Source organism: Mesoplodon densirostris, unplaced genomic scaffold, assembly GCF_025265405.1.
Source record: "Mesoplodon densirostris isolate mMesDen1 unplaced genomic scaffold, mMesDen1 primary haplotype scaffold_35, whole genome shotgun sequence".
Taxonomy (NCBI): domain Eukaryota; kingdom Metazoa; phylum Chordata; class Mammalia; order Artiodactyla; family Ziphiidae; genus Mesoplodon; species Mesoplodon densirostris.
In genome coordinates this window covers 11,825,340-11,844,870 of record NW_026778195.1, presented here as the reverse complement: position 1 = coordinate 11,844,870, position 19,531 = coordinate 11,825,340, and positions in this window count along the sequence as shown.

The following is a 19,531-nucleotide window of genomic DNA, read 5'->3' as shown; positions in this document are numbered from 1 at the left end:
TTATCCATGGTCTTCTCATCACAATGCTCCATGACCTTCGTCATCACAATGCTCAATCCACTTGTCATCAACATGCTCCCTGCCACTTGTTGTCTGTAAGCTCCTTGAACCCTGTCATGACTAGGCTCCATGCCTTTTTCATCACAATGATCCATGCCCTTTTCATCACAATGCTCCAAGTCCCATGTAATCACAATGGTCCATGCCATTGTCATCACAATGCACCATGCCCACTCTCATCACAATAATCTATGAAACTTGTCAGACCAATGCTCCATGCCACTGTCATCACAATGCTCCATGCCCATGTCATCACAATGCTCCATGACCCCTGTCATCAAAATGCTCCGTGACTCCAGTCATCACAATGCTTCATAACGTTTTTCATCACAGTGGTCCATTCCCGCGTCATCACAAGGCTCTGTGACCTTTGTAACCACAATGCTCCATGAACTTTTCATCACAATTCTCTGAGAAACTTGTCATCACAATGCTCCATGTCTTTGTCAGAACAATGCTCCATGAACATTGTCATCACAATGTGCCACGCGCATTTCATCACAACGTTCCAAACCTTGTCATTGCAATGCTCCATAAACCTTGTAATCACAATGGTCCATGCACTTATCATCAAAATGCTCTCTCACCAGAGATATCACAATGTTCCATCACTAGTCATCACAATACACCCTCATCCTTGTAATCACAATGTTCCATGACACTGTTATCACAATGCTACATCCCCTTATCTGCACAATGTTCCATGACCCCTGCCATCAAAATGTTCCATAAGCCCTGTCATCAAAATGCTCCATGACCCGTTCCATCCCAAAGCTCCAAGACCCCTGTCATCACAATGTTCTATAACCCCTGCCATCAAAATGTTCCATTATACTTTTTATCAAATTGCTGCATGACGCGGTTATCAAAATGCTCCCTGCCCTTCTCATCAAAATGCTCCATGACTTGTCATCACAAAGCTCCAAGACCCTTGGCATCACAATGCTCCATGTCACTGTCATCACAATGCTCCATGAACCATTTCATCACATTGCTCCATGCCCTTGTCATCACACAGCTCCATGACACTTCTCATCACAATGCTCCATGCCCTTGTCATTACAGTCCTGCATGACCCATGTATCACAGTGTTCCGTGCCCTTGTCATCACAATGCTCCATGCCCACTCTCATCACAATAATCCATGAAACATTTCAGACCGAAGTTCCATACCCTTCTCATCACAATGCTCCATTACCCCTGTCATAACAATGCACCATGACACCTGCCATCACAATGATCCACGGCCTAGTCATCACAAGGTTCCATGATAATTCTCATCACAATGCTCAAGACCCCTGATATCACAATGCTCCATGCCCTTGTCATCACAAAGCTCCATGACGCATGTCATCAGAATGTTCCATGGCCTTCTCATCACAGTGCTCCATGCCCTTGTCATCACAATGCTCCAAGACCCTTGTCATCACAATGCTCCATGCCCCATTTCATCTCAATGCTCCATGAAATCTGTCATCACAATGCCCCAAGACCCTTGTAATCACAATGCTCCATGCCCCTTTTCATCTCAATGCTCCATGAACCCTGTCATCACAATGCACAATGCCCATCATCATAATGCTTCAGGCTATTGTCTTCACAATGAAATCAATATTCTGCATGACCTCTGTCATCATAATGCTCCAAATCCTTGTGATCACAGTGTTGCATAACACGTATCATCACAACACCCCATGACGCTCATCATCACAATTATCCATGGTCTTCTCATCACAATGCTCCATGATCTTTGTCATCACAATGCTCAATACACTTGTCATCACAATGCTCCCGGACCCTTTTCGTCAGTATGCTCCTTGAACCCTGTCATGACAAGTTTCCATGCATTTTTCATCACAATGATCCATGACCATTTCATCACAATGCTCCAAGGTCCCTGTAATCACAATGCTCCATGCCCTTGTCATCACAAAACTCCATGATGCATGTCATCAGAATTCTCCATGGCCTTCTCATCACAATGCTCTATGCCCTAGTCATAACAATGCTCCAAGACCCCTGTAATCACAATGCTCCATGCCCCTTTTCATCAGAATGCTCCATGAGACTTGCCATCACAAGTCTCCATGGTCTTCTCATCACAATGATCCAGGACCTTGACATCACCAGGATCCATGCCCTTGTCATCACAATGCTCCATGACCCCTGTCATCACAATAATCCATGAACATTTTCAGCCCAATGCTCCACGACCTTCTCATCACAATGCTCCATTGCCAATATCATCACAATGCTCCATGACCACTGTCATCACAACACTCCATGACACCTGACAACACAATGATCCAGGACTCTTGTCATCACAATGCTCCATTCCCTTGTCGTCACAATGTTACATGACACCTATCATCACAACTCTCCATGAACATTTTCAGCCCAGTGCTCCATGACCCTTGTCATCACAATGATCCATGCCCTTGTCATCCCAATGCTCCATGACCCCTGTATTCACAATGCTCCTTGACGCTTGTCATCACAGTGCTCCATGACACATGTCATCACAATGCTCCATGCCTTTGTCAGCAAAATGCTACATGAACTTGTATTACAATGCTCTATGCACTTGTCACCACAATACTCCATTTCCATTGTCATCACAATCCTCCATGAACTTTGGGATCACATTGCTTCATGCCCTTGTCATCACAATGCTCCATGCTCCTTGAAATCAAAATGATCCATGACCTCTGTCATCACAATGCTCCAAACCCTTGTGATCACAATGTTCCATAACACTTGTCATCACAACGCTCCATGATGCCTGTCATCACAATAATCCATGCCCTTTTCATCACAATGCTCCATGACCTTTGTCACCACAATTCTCAATACACTTGTCATCACAATCCTCCCTGACACTTGTCATCAGAATGCTCCTTGAACCCTGTCACGAAAAGGCTCCATGCCTTTTTCATCACAATGCCCCATGCCATTTTCATCAGAATGCTCCATGCCATTGTCATCAAAATACTCCACAAGCTTGTCATCAGAATGCTCCATGACCCTTGTCATCACAATTCTCCATGCACATTTCAGCACAATGCTCCGTGGCCCTTGTCTTCACAATGCTCCAAGCCATTGTCATAACAAGGCTCCATTACATTTGTCATCAGGATCCTCCCTGACACTTGGCATCACAGTGCTCCATGCCATCCTCATCACAATGGGCCATTACATATGTGATCACAATGCTCCCTGACACCTGTCTTCACAATACGGCATGACCTGGTCATCACAATGCTCCATGCCCTTGTCATCACAGTGTGCCATACCAACTCTCATCGCAATACTCCATGAAATTATTAGACCAATGTTCCATGTCCTTGTCATCACAAAGCTCCATGCCCTTGTTACCACAATGCTCCATGACCCCTGTCATCACAATGCTCCGTGACTCCAGTCATCACAATGCTTCATGACCTTTGTCATCACAATGGTCCATGCCCTCGTCATCAACAGTCTCTGTGACCATTTTAACCACAATGCTCCATGAACTTTTCATCACAGTGCTCTTTGACCCTTGTCATCACAATGCTCTATGCCTTTCTCAGCACAATGCTCCCTGAACCTTGTCATCACAATGCTCCATTACCTTTGTCATCAGTATCCTCCATGACACTTGGCCTCACAATGCTCCATGCCATCCTCATCACAATGGGCCATTACAAATGTCATCACAATGCTCCCTGACACCTCTCTTAACAATACGGCATGACCTGGTCATCAGGATGCTCCATGCCCCCTGATATTACAATGTTTCATAACACCTGTCATCAAAATTTTCCATAAAACTTTTCATTAAATTGCTCCATGACCCTGTCCTCAGGATGCTCCCTGCCCTTCTCATCACAATGCACAACGCCCTTGCCATCAAAATGCTCCTGACCTTTGTCATCACAAAGATCAATGACACTTGGCATCACACTGCTCCAAGTCATTGTCATCACAGTGCTCCAAGAATGCTCTCATCACATTGATCCATGCCTATGTGTTCACAAAGCTCCATGACACATGTCATCAGAATGCTCCATGGCCTTCTCATCACAATGCTCCATGTCCTTGCCATCACAATGCTCCATTACATCAGTAATAACAATGCTCCATGACCCCTGCCATCACAATGTTCCATGGCCTTGTCATCACAAAGCTCCATGACCCTTCTCATCACAATGCTCCAAGAACCCTGTAATCACAATGCTCTATGCCGCTTTTCATCTCAATGATCTATGAACCCTGTCATCACAATTCACCATGCCCATCATCATAATGCTTCATGCTATTGTCATCACAACAAAATTAAAATGCTCCATGACCTCTGTCATCACAATGCTCCAAGACCCCTGTAATCACAATGCTCCATGCCCCTTTTAATCAGAATGCTCCATGAGACTTGCCATCACAAGTCTCCATGGTCTTCTCATCACAATGTTCCAGGACCTTGACATCATCATGATCCATTCCCTTGTCATCACAATGCTCCATGACCCCTGTCATCAAAATAATCCATGAACATTTTCAGCCCAATGCTCCACGACCTTCTCATCACAATGCTACATTGCCAATATCATCACAATGCTCCATGACCACTGTCACCACAACACTTCATGACACCTGACAACACAATGATCCAGGACTCTTGTCATCACAATGCTCCATTCCCTTGTCATCACAATGCTCCATGACACCTGTCAGCACAACTCTCCATGAACATTTTCAGCCCAGTGCTCCATGACCCTTGTCATCACAATGATCCATGCCCTTGTCATCCAAATGCTCCATGACCCCTGTATTCACTATGCTCCTTGACGCTTGTCATCACAGTGCTCCATGACACATGTCATCACAATGCTCCATGCCTTTGTCAGCAAAATGCTACATGACCTTGTCATTACAATGCTCTATGCGCTTGTCATCACAATACTCCATTTCCATTGTCATCACAATCCTCCATGAATATTGCGATCACATTGCTTCATGCCCTTGTCATCACAATGCTCCATGCTCCTTGAAATGAAAATGATCCATGACCTCTGTCATCACAATGCTCCAAACCCTTGTGATCACAATGTTCCATAACACTTGTCATCACAACGCTCCATGATGCCTGTCATCACAATACTCCATGCACTTTTCATCACAATGCTCCATGACCTTTGTCACCACAATTCTCAATACACTTGTCATCACAATGCTCCCTGACACTTGTCATCAGAATGCTCCTTCTACCGTGTCACGAAAAGGGTCCATGCCTTTTTCATCACAATGCCCCATGCCATTTTCATCACAATGCTCCATGCCATTGTCATCAAAATACTCCACAAGCTTGTCATCAGAATGCTCCATGACCCTTGTCATCACAATTCTCCATGCACTTGTCAGCACAATGCTCCCTGAACCTTGTCATCACAATGCTCCAAGCCATTGTCATCACAATGCTCCATTACCTTTGTCATCAGTATCTTCCATGACACTTGGCCTCACAATGCTCCATGCCATCCTCATCACAATGGGCCATTACAAATGTCATCACAATGCTCCCTGACACCTCTCTTAACAATACGGCATGACCTGGTCATCACAATGCTCCATGCCCTTGTCATCACAGTGTGCCATTCCAATTCTCATCGCAATACTCCATGAAAGTTGTTAGACCAATGTTCCATGTCATTGTCATCACAATGCTCCATACCCTTGTTATCACAATGCTACATGACCCCTGTCATCACAATGCTCTGTGACTCCAGTCATCACAATGCCTCATGAACTTTGTCATCACAATGGTCCATGCCCTCGTCATCAACAGTCTATGTGACCTTTTTAACCACAAAGATCCATGAACTTTTCATCACAATGCTCTTTGACCCTTGTCATCACAATGCTCTATGCCTTTCTCAGCACAATGCTCCATGACCCTTGTCATCACAATGCTCCATGCGCTTGTCAGCACAATGCTCCATGACACATGTCATCACAATGCACCATGCGCTTAACATCACAGTGCTCCACAACATTGTCATCACAATGCTCCATAAAATTTGTCATCACAATGATCCATGCACTTCTCATCAAAATGCTCTTTCACCACTGATATCACAATGCTACATCACTATTTGTCACAATACTCCCTCACCCCTGTCATCACAATGTTCCATGACTCCTGTCATCACAATGCTACATGCACTTATCATCACAATGTTCGATGACCCCTGAAATCACAATGTTCCATAACACCTGTCATCAAATGTTCCATGACACTTTTCATCAAATTGCTCCATGACCCTGTCATCAGAATGCTCCCTGCCTTCTCATCACAATGCACAACGCCCTTGCCATCAAAATGCTCCATGACCTTTGTCATCACAAAGATCCAGGACCCTTGGCATCACAATGCTCCATGTCATTGTCATCACAATGCTCCATGAACGCTCTCATCACATTGCTCCATGCCCTTGTCTTCACAGAGCTCCATGACACATGTCATCAGAATGCTCCATGGCCTTCTCATCACAATGCCCCAAGCCCTGGCCATCACATTGCTCCATTACCCCTGTCATGACAATGCTCCATGACCCCTGCCATCACGATGTTCCATGGCCTTGTCATCACAAGGCTCCATGACCCTTCTCATCACAATGCTCCAAGAACACTGTAATCACAATGCTCTATGCCCCTTTTCATCTCAATGATCCATGAACCCTGTCATCAAAATGCACCATGCCCATCATCATAATGCTTCATGCTATTGTCATAACAACGAAATCAGAATGTTCCATGACCTCTGTCATAACAATGTTCCAAACCCTTGTGATCACAATATTCCATAACACTTGTCATCACAATGCCCCAGGATGCTCGTCATAACAATTATCCATTGTCTTCTCATCACAATGCTCCATGACCTTCGTCATCAAAATGCTCAATACACTTGTCATCAACATGCTCCCTGACACTTGTTGTCTGTATGCTCCTTGAACCCTGTCATGACAAGGCTCCATGCCTTTTTCATCACAATGATCCATGCCCTTTTCATCACAATGCTCCAAGTCCCATTTAATCACAATGGTCCATGCCATTGTCATCACAAAACTCAATGACGCATGTCATCAGAATGCTCCTTGGTCTATTCTTCACAATGCTCCCTGCCCTTGTCTTCACAATGTTCCAAGACCCCTGTAATCACAATGCTCCATTCCCATTTTCATCAGTATGCTCCATGAGACTTGTCATCACAAGGCTCCATGGTTTTGTCATCACAATGCTCCAGGACCTTGTCATCACAATGCTTCACGACCTTGTCATCAAAATTTTCAATGGCTTTTGTAATCATAATGCTCCAAACCCTAATCATCACAATGATCCATTATATTTGTCATCACAATCCTCAATTACATTTGGTATCACAAAGCTCCATGCCATTGTCATCGCCATGGACCATGACATATGTCATCACAATGCTCCCTGACACCTGTCTTCACAATACTCCATGACCTTATCATCACAATGCTCCATGCCCTTGTCATCACAATGCACCATGCCCACTCTCATCACAATAATCTATGAAACTTGTTAGACCAATGCTCCATGCCACTGTCATCACAATGCTCCATGCCCTTGTCATCACAATGCTCCATGACCCCTGTCATCACAATGCTCCGTGACTCCAGTCATCACAATGCTTCATAACGTTTGTCATCACAATGGTCCATGCCCGTGTCATCACAAGGCTCTGTGACCTTTGTAACCACAATGCTCCATGAACTTTTCATCACAATTCTCTGAGAAACTTGTTATCTCAATGCTCCATGTCTTTGTCAGAACAGTGCTCCATGAACATTGTCATCACAATGTGCCACGCGCATTTCATCACAACGTTCCAAACCTTGTCATTGCAATGCTCCATAAACCTTGTAATCACAATGGTCCATGCACTTCTCATCAAAATGCTCTCTCACCAGAGATATCACAATGTTCCATCACTAGTCATCACAATACACCCTCATCCTTGTAATCACAATGTTCCATGACACTGTCATCACAATGCTACATCCCCTTATCATCACAATGTTCCATGACCCCTGCCATCACAATGTTCCATAAGCCCTGTCATCAAAATGCTCCATGACCCTTTCCATCCCAAAGCTCCAAGACACCTGCCATCACAATATTCTATAACCCCTGGCATCAAAATGTTCCATTACACATTTTATCAAATTGCTGCATGACACGGTCATCAAAATGGTCCCTGCCCTTCTCATCAAAATGCTCCATGACTTGTCATCACAAAGCTCCAAGACCCTTGGCATCACAATGCTCCATGTCATTGTCATCACAATGCTCCTTGAACCCTCTCATCACATTGCTCCATGCCCTTGTCATCACAAAGCTCCATGACACTTGTCATCACAATGCTCGATGCCCTTCTCATCACAATGCTCCATGCCCTTGTCATTACAGTCCTGCATGACCCATGTATCACAGTGTTCTGTGCCCTTGTCATCACAATGCTCCATGCCCACTCTCATCACAATAATCCATGAAACATTTCAGACCAAAGGTCCATACCCTTCTCATCACAATGCTCCATTACCCCTGTCATAACAATGCACCATGACACCTGCCATCACAATGATCCACTGCCTAGTCATCAAAAGTTTCCATGATAATTCTCATCACAATGCTCAAGACCCCTGATATCACAATGCTCCATGCCCTGGTCATCACAAAGCTCCATGACGCACGTCATCAGAATGTTCCATGGCCTTCTCATCACAATGCTCCTTTCCCTTGTCATCACAATGCTCCAAGACCCTTGTCATCACAATGCTCCATGCCGCTTTTCATCTCAATGCTCCATGAACCCTGTCATCACAATGCACCATGCCCATCATCATAATGCTTCAGGCTATTGTCATCACAATGAAATCAATATTCTGCATGACCTCTGTCATCATAATGCTCCAAACCCTTGTGATCACAATGTTGCATAACACGTATCATCACAACACCCCATGACGCTCATCATCACAATTATCCATGGTCTTCTCATCACAATGATCCATGATCTTTGTCATCACAATGCTCAATACACTTGGCATCACAATGCTCCCTGACCCTTGTCGTCAGTATGCTCCTTGAACCCTGTCATGACATGTTTCCGTGCATTTTTCATCACAATGATCCATGACCATTTCATCACAATTCCCCAAGGTCCCTGTAATCACAATGCTCCATACCCTTGTCATCACAAAACTCCATGACGCATGTCATCAGAATGCTCCATGGCCTTCTCATCACAATTCCCTATGCCCTAGTCATAACAATGCTCCACGACCCCTGTAATCACAATGCTCCATGCCCCTTTTCATCAGAATGCTCCATGAGACTTGCCATCACAAGTCTCCATGGTCTTCTCATCACAATGTTCCAGGACCTTGACATCACAATGATCCATTCCCTTGTCATCACAATGCTCCATGACCCCTGTCATCACAATAATCCATGAACATTTTCAGCACAATGCTCCACGACCTTCTCATCACAATGCTCCATTGCCAATATCATCACAATGCTCCATGACCACTGTCATCACAACACTCCATGACACCTGACAACACAATGATCCAGGACTCTTGTCATCACAATGCCCCATTCCCTTGTCGTCACAATGCTACATGACACCTGTCATCACAACTCTCCATGAACATTTTCAGCCCAGTGATCCATGACGCTTGTCATCACAATGATCCATGCGCTTGTCATCCCAAAGCTCCATGACCCCTGTATTCACAATGCTCCTTGACGCTTGTCATCACAGTGCTCCATGACACATGTCATCACAATGCTCCATGCCTTTGTCAGCAAAATGCTACATGACCTTGTCATTACAATGCTCTATGCGCTTGTCATCACAATACTCCATTTCCATTGTCATCACAATCCTCCATGAACTTTGGGATCACATTGCTTCATGCCCTTGTCATCACAATGCTCCATGCTCCTTGAAATCAAAATGATCCATGACCTCAGTCATCACAATGCTCCAAACCCTTGTGATCACAATGTTCCATAACACTTGTCCTCACAACGCTCCATGATGCCTGTCATCACAATACTCCATGCCCTTTTCATCACAATGCTCCATGACGTTTGTCACCACAATTCTCAATACACTTGTCATCACAATGCTCCATGACCTTTGTCACCACAATTCTCAATACACTTGTCATCACAATGCTCCCTGACACTTGTCATCAGAATGCTCCTTGAACACTGTCACGAAAAGGCTCCATGCCTTTTTCATCACAATGCCCCATGCCATTTTCTTCACAATGCTCCATGCCATTGTCATCAAAATACTCCACAAGCTTGTCATCAGAATGCTCCATGACCCTTGTCATCACAATTCTCCATGCACTTGTCAGCACAATGCTCCCTGACCCTTGTCATCACAATGCTCCCAGCCATTGTCATCACAATGCTCCATTACCTTTGTCATCAGAATCCTCCCTGACACTTGGCATCACAATGCTCCATGCCATCCTCATCACAATGGGCCATTACATATGTGATCACAATGCTCCCTGACACCTGTCTTCACCATACGGCATGACCTGGTCATCACAATGCTCCATGCCCTTGTCATCACAGTGTGCCATTCCAACTCTCATCGCAATACTCCATGAAAGTTATTAGACCAATGTTCCATGCCCTTGCCATCACAATGCTCCATGCCCTTGTTATCACAATGCTCCATGACCCTGTCATCACAATGCTCCGTGACTCCAGTCATCACAATGCTTCATGACCTTTGTCATCACAATGGTCCATGTCCTCGTCATCAACAGTCTCTGTGACCTTTTTAACCACAATGCTCCATGAAATTTCATCACAATGCTCTTTGACCCTTGTCATCACAATGCTCTATGCCTTTCTCAGCACAATGCTCCATGACCCTTGTCATCACAATGCTCCATGCGCTTGTCAGCACAATGCTCCATGACACATGTCATCACAATGCACCATGCGCTTGTCATCACAGTGCTCCACAACATTGTCATCACAATGCTCCATAAAATTTGTCATCACAATGCTCCATGCACTTCTCATCAAAATGCTCTCTCACCACTGATATCACAATGCTACATCACTATTTGTCACATTACTCCCTCACCCCTGTCATCACAATGTTCCATGACTCCTGTCATCACAATGCTACATGCACTTATCATCACAATGTTCGATGATCCCTGAAATCACAATGTTCCATAACACCTGTCATCAAAATGTTCCATGACGCTTTTCATCAAATTGCTCCATGACCCTGTCATCAGAATGCTCCCTGCCCTTCTCATCACAATGCACAACGCACTTGCCATCAAAATGCTCCATGACCTTTGTCATCACAAAGATCCATGACCCTTGGCATCACAATGCTCCATGTCATTGTCATCACCATGCTCCATGAACGATCTCAACACATTGCTCCATGCCCTTGTCTTCACATAGCTCCATGACACATGTCATCAGAATGCTCCATGGCCTTCTCATCACAATGCTCCATGCCCTTGCCATCACAATGCTCCATTACACCTGTCATAACAATGCTCCATGAACACTGCCATCACGATGTTCCATGGCCTTGTCATCACAAGGCTCCATGACCCTTCTCATCACAGTGCTCCAAGAACACTGTAATCACAATGCTCTATGCCCCTTTTCATCTCAATGATCCATGAACCCTGTCATCAAAATGCACCATGCCCATCATCATAATGCTTCATGCTATTGTCATAAGAACGAAATCAAATTGTTCCATGACCTCTGTCATAACAATGCTCCCACCCTTGTGATCACAATATTCCATAACACTTGTCATCACAATGCCCCAGGATGCTTGTCATCACAGTTATCCATGGACTTCTCATTACAATGCTCCATGACCTTCGTCATCACAATGCTCAATACACTTGTCATCAACATGTTCCCTGACACTTGTTGTCTGTATGCTCCTTGAACCCTGTCATGACAAGGCTCCATGCCTTTTTCATCACAATGATCCATGCCCTTTTCATCACAATGCTCCAAGTCCAATGTAATCACAATGGTCCATGCCATTGTCATCACAAAGCTCAATGACGCATGCCATCAGAATGCTCCTTGGCCTTCTCCTCACAATGCTCCATGCCCTTGTCTTCACAATGTTCCAAGACCCCTTTAATCACAATGCTCCATTCCCCTTTTAATCAGTATGCTCCATGAGACTTGTCATCACAAGGCTCCATGGTTTTGTCATCACAATGCTCCAGGACCTTGTCATCACAATGCTTCACGACCTTGTCATCAAAATTTTCAGTGGCCCTTGTCATCATAATGCTCCAAACCCTAATCATCACAATGCTCCATTATATTTGTCATCACAATCCTCCATTACATTTGGTATCACAAAGCTCCATGCCATTGTCATCGCCATGGACCATGACATATGTCATCACAATGCTCCCTGACACCTGTCTTCACAATACTCCATGACCTTATCATCACAATGCTCCATGCCCTTGTCATCACAATGCACCATGCCCACTCTCATCACAATAATCTATGAAACTAGTCAGACCAATGCTCCATGCCACTGTCATCACAATGCTCCATGCCCTTGTCATCACAATGCTCCATGACCCTTGTCATCACAATGCTCCACGCCCCTTTTCATCTCAATGCTCCATGAAACCTGTCATCACAATGCACCATGCCCATTATCATAATGCTTCAGGCTATTGTCATCACACTGAAATCAATATTCTGCATGACCTTTGTCATCATAATGCTCCAAACCCTTGTGATCACAATGTTGCATAACACGTATCATCACAACACCCCATGACGCTCATCATCACATTTATCCATGGTCTTCTCATCACAATGCTCCATGCCATCCTCATCACAATGGACCATGACATATGTGATCACAATGCTCCCTGACTCCTGTCTTCACAATACGGCATGACCTGGTCATCACAATGCTCCATGCCCTTGTCATCACAGTGTGCCATTCCAACGCTCATCGTAATACTCCATGAAAGTTATTAGACAAATGTTCCATGCCCTGGCCATCACAATGCTCCATGCCCTTGTTATCACAATGCTCCATGACCCCTGTCATCACAATGCTCCGTGACTCCAGTCATCACAATGCTTCATGACCTTTGTCATCACAATGGTCCATGCCCTCGTCATCAACAGTCTCTGTGACCTTTTTAACCTCCATGCTCCATGAACTTTTCATCACAATGCTCTTTGACACTTGTCATCACAATGCTCTATGCCTTTCTTAGCACAATTCTCCATGACCCTTGTCATCACAATGCTCCAAGACCCTTGTCAGCACAATGCTCCATGACACATGTCATCACAATGCTCCATGCCCTTGCCATCACAATGCTCCATTACACCTGTCATAACAATGCTCCATGACCCCTGCCATCACGATGTTGCATGGCCTTGTCATCACAAGCCTCCATGACCCTTCTCATCACAATGCTCCAAGAACACTCTAATGACAATCCTCTATGCCCCTTTTCATCTCAATGATCCATGAACCCTGTCATCACAATGCACCATGCCCATCATCATAATGCTTCATGCTATTGTCATAACAACGAAATCAAAATGTTCCATGACCTCTGTCATAACAATGCTCCAAACCCTTGTGATCACAATATTCCATAACACTTGTCATCACAATGCCCCAGGATGCTCGTCATCACAATTATCCATGGTGTTCTCATCACAATGCTCCATGACCTTCGTCATCACAATGCTCAATACACTTGTCATCAACATGCTCCCTGACACTTGTTGTCTGTATGCTCCTTGAACCCTGTCATGACAAGGCTCCATGCCTTTTTCATCACAATGATCCATGCCCTTTTCATCACAATGCTCCAAGTCCCATGTAATCACAATGGTCCATGCCATTGTCATCACAAAGCTCAATGACGCATGCCATCAGAATGCTCCTTGGTCTTCTCCTCACAATGCTCCATGCCCTTGTCTTCACAATGTTCCAAGACCCCTGTAATCACAATGCTCCATTCCCCTTTTCATCAGTATGCTCCATGAGACTTGTCATCACAAGGCTCCATGGTTTTGTCATCACAATGCTCCAGGAACTTGTCATCACAATGCTTCACGACCTTGTCAACAAAATTTTCAATGGCCCTTGTCATCATAATGCTCCAAACCCTAATCATCACAATGCTCCATTATATTTGTCATCACAATCCTCCATTACATTTGGTATCACAAAGCTCCATGCCATTGTCATCGCCATGGACCATGACATATGTCATCACAATGCTCCGTGACACCTGTCTTCACAATACACCATGACCTTATCATCACAATGCTCCATGCCCTTGTCATCACAATGCACCATGCCCACTCTCATCACAATAATCTATGAAACTTGTCAGACCAATGCTCCATGCCACTGTCATCACAATGCTCCATGCCCTTGTCATCACAATGCTCCATGACCCCTGTCAGCACAATGCTCCGTGACTCCAGTCATCACAATGCTTCATAACGTTTGTTATCACAATGGTCCATGCCCGCGTCATCACAAGGCTCTGTGTCCTTTTTAACCACAATGCTCCATGAACTTTTCATCACAATTCTCTGAGAAACTTGTCATCACAATGCTCCATGTCTTTGTCAGAACAATGCTCCCTGACCATTGTCATCACAATGTGCCACGCGCATTTCATCACAACGTTCCAAACCTTGTCATTGCAATGCTCCATAAACCTTGTAATCACAATGGTCCATGCACTTCTCATCAAAATGCTCTCTCACCAGAGATATCACAATGTTCCATCACTAGTCATCACAATACACCCTCATCCTTGTAATCACAATGTTCCATGACACTGTCATCACAATGCTACATCCCATTATCATCACAATGTTCCATGACCCCTGCCATCACAATGTTCCATAAGCCCTGTCATCAAAATGCTCCATGACCCTTTCCATCCCAAAGCTCCAAGACCCCTGACATCACAATGTTCTATAACCCCTGCCATCAAAATGTTCCATTACACATTTTATCAAATTGCTGCATGACACGGTCATCAAAATGGTCCCTGACCTTCTCATCAAAATGCTCCATGCCCTTGTCATCACAAAGCTCCATGACACTTGTCATCACAATGCTCGATGCCCTTCTCATCACAATGCTCCATGCCCTTGTCATTACAGTCCTGCATGACCCATGTATCACAGTGTACCGTGCCCTTGTCATCACAATGCTCCATGCCCACTCTCATCACAATAATCCATGAAACATTTCAGACCAAAGTTCCATACCCTTCTCATCACAATGCTCCATTAACCCTGTCATAACAATGCACCATGACACCTGCCATCACAATGATCCACGGCCTAGTCATCACAAGGTTCCATGATAATTCTCATCACAATGCTCAAGACCCCTGATATCACTATGCTCCATGCCCTTGTCATCACAAAGCTCCATGACGCATGTCATCAGAATGTTCCATTGCCTTCTCATCACAATGCTCCATGCCCTTGTCATCACAATGCTCCAAGACCCTTGTCATCACAATGCTCCATGCCCCATTTCATCTCAATGCTCCATGAAGTCTGTCTTCACAATGCTCCAAGACCCTTGTAATCACAATGCTCCATCCCACTTTTCATCTCAATGCTCCATGAACCCTGTCATCACAATGCACCATGCCCATCATCATAATGCTTCAGGCTATTGTCATCACAATGAAATCAATATTCTGCATGACCTCTGTCATCATAATGCTCCAAACCCTTGTGATCACAATGTTGCATAACACGTATCATCACAACACCCCATGACGCTCATCATCACAATTATCCATGGTCTTCTCATCACAATGCTCCATGATCTTTGTCATCACAATGCTCAATACACTTGTCATCACAATGCTCCCTGACCCTTGTCGTCAGTATGCTCCTTGAACCCTGTCATGACAAGTTTCCATGCATTTTTCATCACAATGATCCATGACCATTTCATCACAATGCTCCAAGGTCCCTGTAATCACAATGCTCCATGCCCTTGTCATCACAAAACTCCATGACCACTCTCATCACAACACTCCATGACACCTGACAACACAATAATCCGGGACCCTTGTCATCACAATGCTCCAAGACCCCTGTCATCACAATACTCCATGAACATTTTCAGCCCAATGCTCCATGACCTTCTCATCACAATGCTCCATGCCCTTGTCATCACAATGCACCATATCCACGGTCATCACAATTATCTATGAAACTTGTCAGACCAGTGCTCAATGTCCCTGTCAACACAATGCTCCAAGACCCCCGTAATCACAATGCTCCATGCCCTTGTCATCACAAAGCTCCATGACGCATGTCATCAGAATGTTCCATTGCCTTCTCCTCACAATGCTCCATGCCCCTTTTCATCAGAATGCTCCATTAGAATAGTCATCACAAGTCTCCATGCTTAACTCATCACAGTGCTCCAAGACCTTGTCATCACCATGCTCCATTCCCTTGTCATCACAATGCTCCATGACCCCTGTCATCACAATACTCCATGAACATATTCAGCCCAGTGCTCCATGACATTCTCATCACAATGCTCCATGACAAATATCATCACAATGCTCCATGACCACAGTCATCACAACACCCCATGACACCTGACAACAGAGTGATCTGAGACCCTTGTCATCGTAATGCTCCAAGACCCCTGTAATCACAATGCTCCATGACCTTTGTCACCACAATTCTCAATACACTTGTCATCACAATGCTCCCTGACACTTGTCGTCATAATGCTCCTTGAAACCTGGCACGAAAAGGCTCCATGCCTTTTTCATCACAAAGCCCCATGCCGTTTTCATCCCAATGCTCCATGCCATTGTCATCAAAATACTCCACAAGCTTGTCATCAGAATGCTCCCTGACCCTTGTCATCACAATGCTCCAAGCCATTGTCATCACAATGCTCCATTACCTTTTTCATCAGAATCCCTCATGACACTTGGCATCACAATGCTCCATGCCATTGTCATCACAATGGGCCATTACATATGTCATCACAATGCTCCCTGACACCTCTCTTCACAATACTGCATGACCTGGTCATCACAAAGTTCCATGCCCTTGTCATCACAATGCGCCATTGCAACTCTCATCACAATAATCCATGAAACTTATTAGACCAATGCTGAATGCCCATGTCATCACAATGCTCCATGCACTTGTTATCACAATGTTCCAAGACCCCTGTAATCAGAATGCTCCATGCCCCTTTTCATCAGTATGCTCCATGAGACTTGTCATCACAAGGCTCCATGGTTTTCTCATCACAATGCTCCAGGACCTTGTCATCACAATTCTTCACGCCATTGTCATGAAAATTCTCAATGGCCCTTTTCTTCATAATGCTCCAAGCCCTAGTCATCACAATGCTCCATTATATTTGTCATCACAATCCTCCATTACATTTGGCATCACAATGCTCCCTGCCATTGTCATCGCAATGGACCATGACATATGTCATCACAATGCCCCCTGACACCTGTCTTCACAATACTCCATGCCCTTGTCATCACAATGATCCATGCCCTTGTCATCACAATGCACCATGTCCTCTGTCATCACAATAATCTCTGAAACTAGTCAGAACAAAGCTCCACGCCCCTGTCATCACAATGTTCCATGCCCTTTTCATCACAATGCTCCATGACCCCTGTCATCACAATGCTCCGTGACTCCAGTCATCACAATGCTTCATAACGTTTGTCATCACAACGGTCCATGTCCGAATCATCACAAGGCTCTGTGACTTTTTAAACAAAATGTCCTTGAACTTTTCATCACAATGCTCTGTGACCTTTGTCATCACTATACTCCATGTCTTTGTCAGAACAATGCTCCATAACCCTTGTCATCACAATGTGCCATGCGCTTTTCATCACAATGATCCAAAAACTTGTCATCGCTATGCTCCATAAACCTTGTAATCACAATGCTCCATGCACTTCTCATCCAAATGCTCTCTCACATGAGATATCACAATGTTCCATCACTAGTCATCACAATCCTCCCTCACCCCTGTTATCACAATATTCCATGACGCCTGTCATCACAATGCTACATCCCCTTATCAGCACAATGTTCCATGACCCCTGACATCACAATGTTCCATAACCCCTGTTATCAAAATGCTCTATGACCCTTTTCATCCCAAAGCTCCATGACCCCTGGCATCACAATGTTCTATAACCCCTGTCATCAAAAGGTTCCATTACACTTTTCATCAAATTGCTGCATGACCCTGTCATCAAAATGCTCCATGACCTTTGTCATCACAAAGCTCCATGACCTTTGGCATCACAATGCTACATGTCATTGTCATCACAATGCTCCATGAACCCTCTCATCATATTGCTTCATGCCCTTGTCATCACAAAGCTCCATGGCACTTGTCATCACATTGCTCGATGCCCTTCTCATCACAATAATCCATGCCCTTGTCATTACAATCCTCCATGACCCATGTATCACAGTGTACCGTGCCCTTGTCATCACAATGTGCCATGTCCACTCTTATCACAATAATCCATGAAACATTTCAGACAAAAGCTCAATGCCCTTCTCATCACAATGCTCCATTACTTCTGTCATAACAAGCTCCATGACCCCTGCCATCACAATGTTCCCGGGCCTTGTCATCACAAGGCTCCATGACCCTTGTCATCACAATGCTCCAAGACCCATGTAATCACAATGCTCCATGCCCTAGTCAAAAAAGCTCCATGACGCATGTCATCAGAATGTTCCATGGCCTTCTCCTCACAATGCTCCAAGCCCTTGTCAGCACAATGCTCCAAGACCCCCGTAATCACAATGCTCCATGCCCCTTTTCATCAGAATGCTCCATTAGACTTGTCATCACAAGTCTCCATGGTCATCTCATCACAATGCTCCATTCCCTTGTCATCACAATGCTCCATGACCCCTGTCATCACAATACTCCATGAATATTTTCAGCACAATGCTCCATGACCTTCTCATCACAATGCTGCATGACCAATATTATCACAATGCTCCATGACCACTGTCATCACAAAACTCCATGACACCTGACAACACAATGATCCGGGACACTTGTCATCACAATGCTCCAAGACCCCTGCAATCACAGTGCTCAATGTCCCCTGTCATCACAATACTCCATGCACATTTTCAGCCCAATGCTCCATGACACTTGTCATCACAATGATCCATGCCCTTGTCATCCCAATGCTCCATGACCCCTGTATTCACAATGCTCCTTGACGCTTGTCATCACAGTGCTCCATGACACATGTCATCACAATGCTCCATGCCTTTGTCAGCAAAATGCTACATG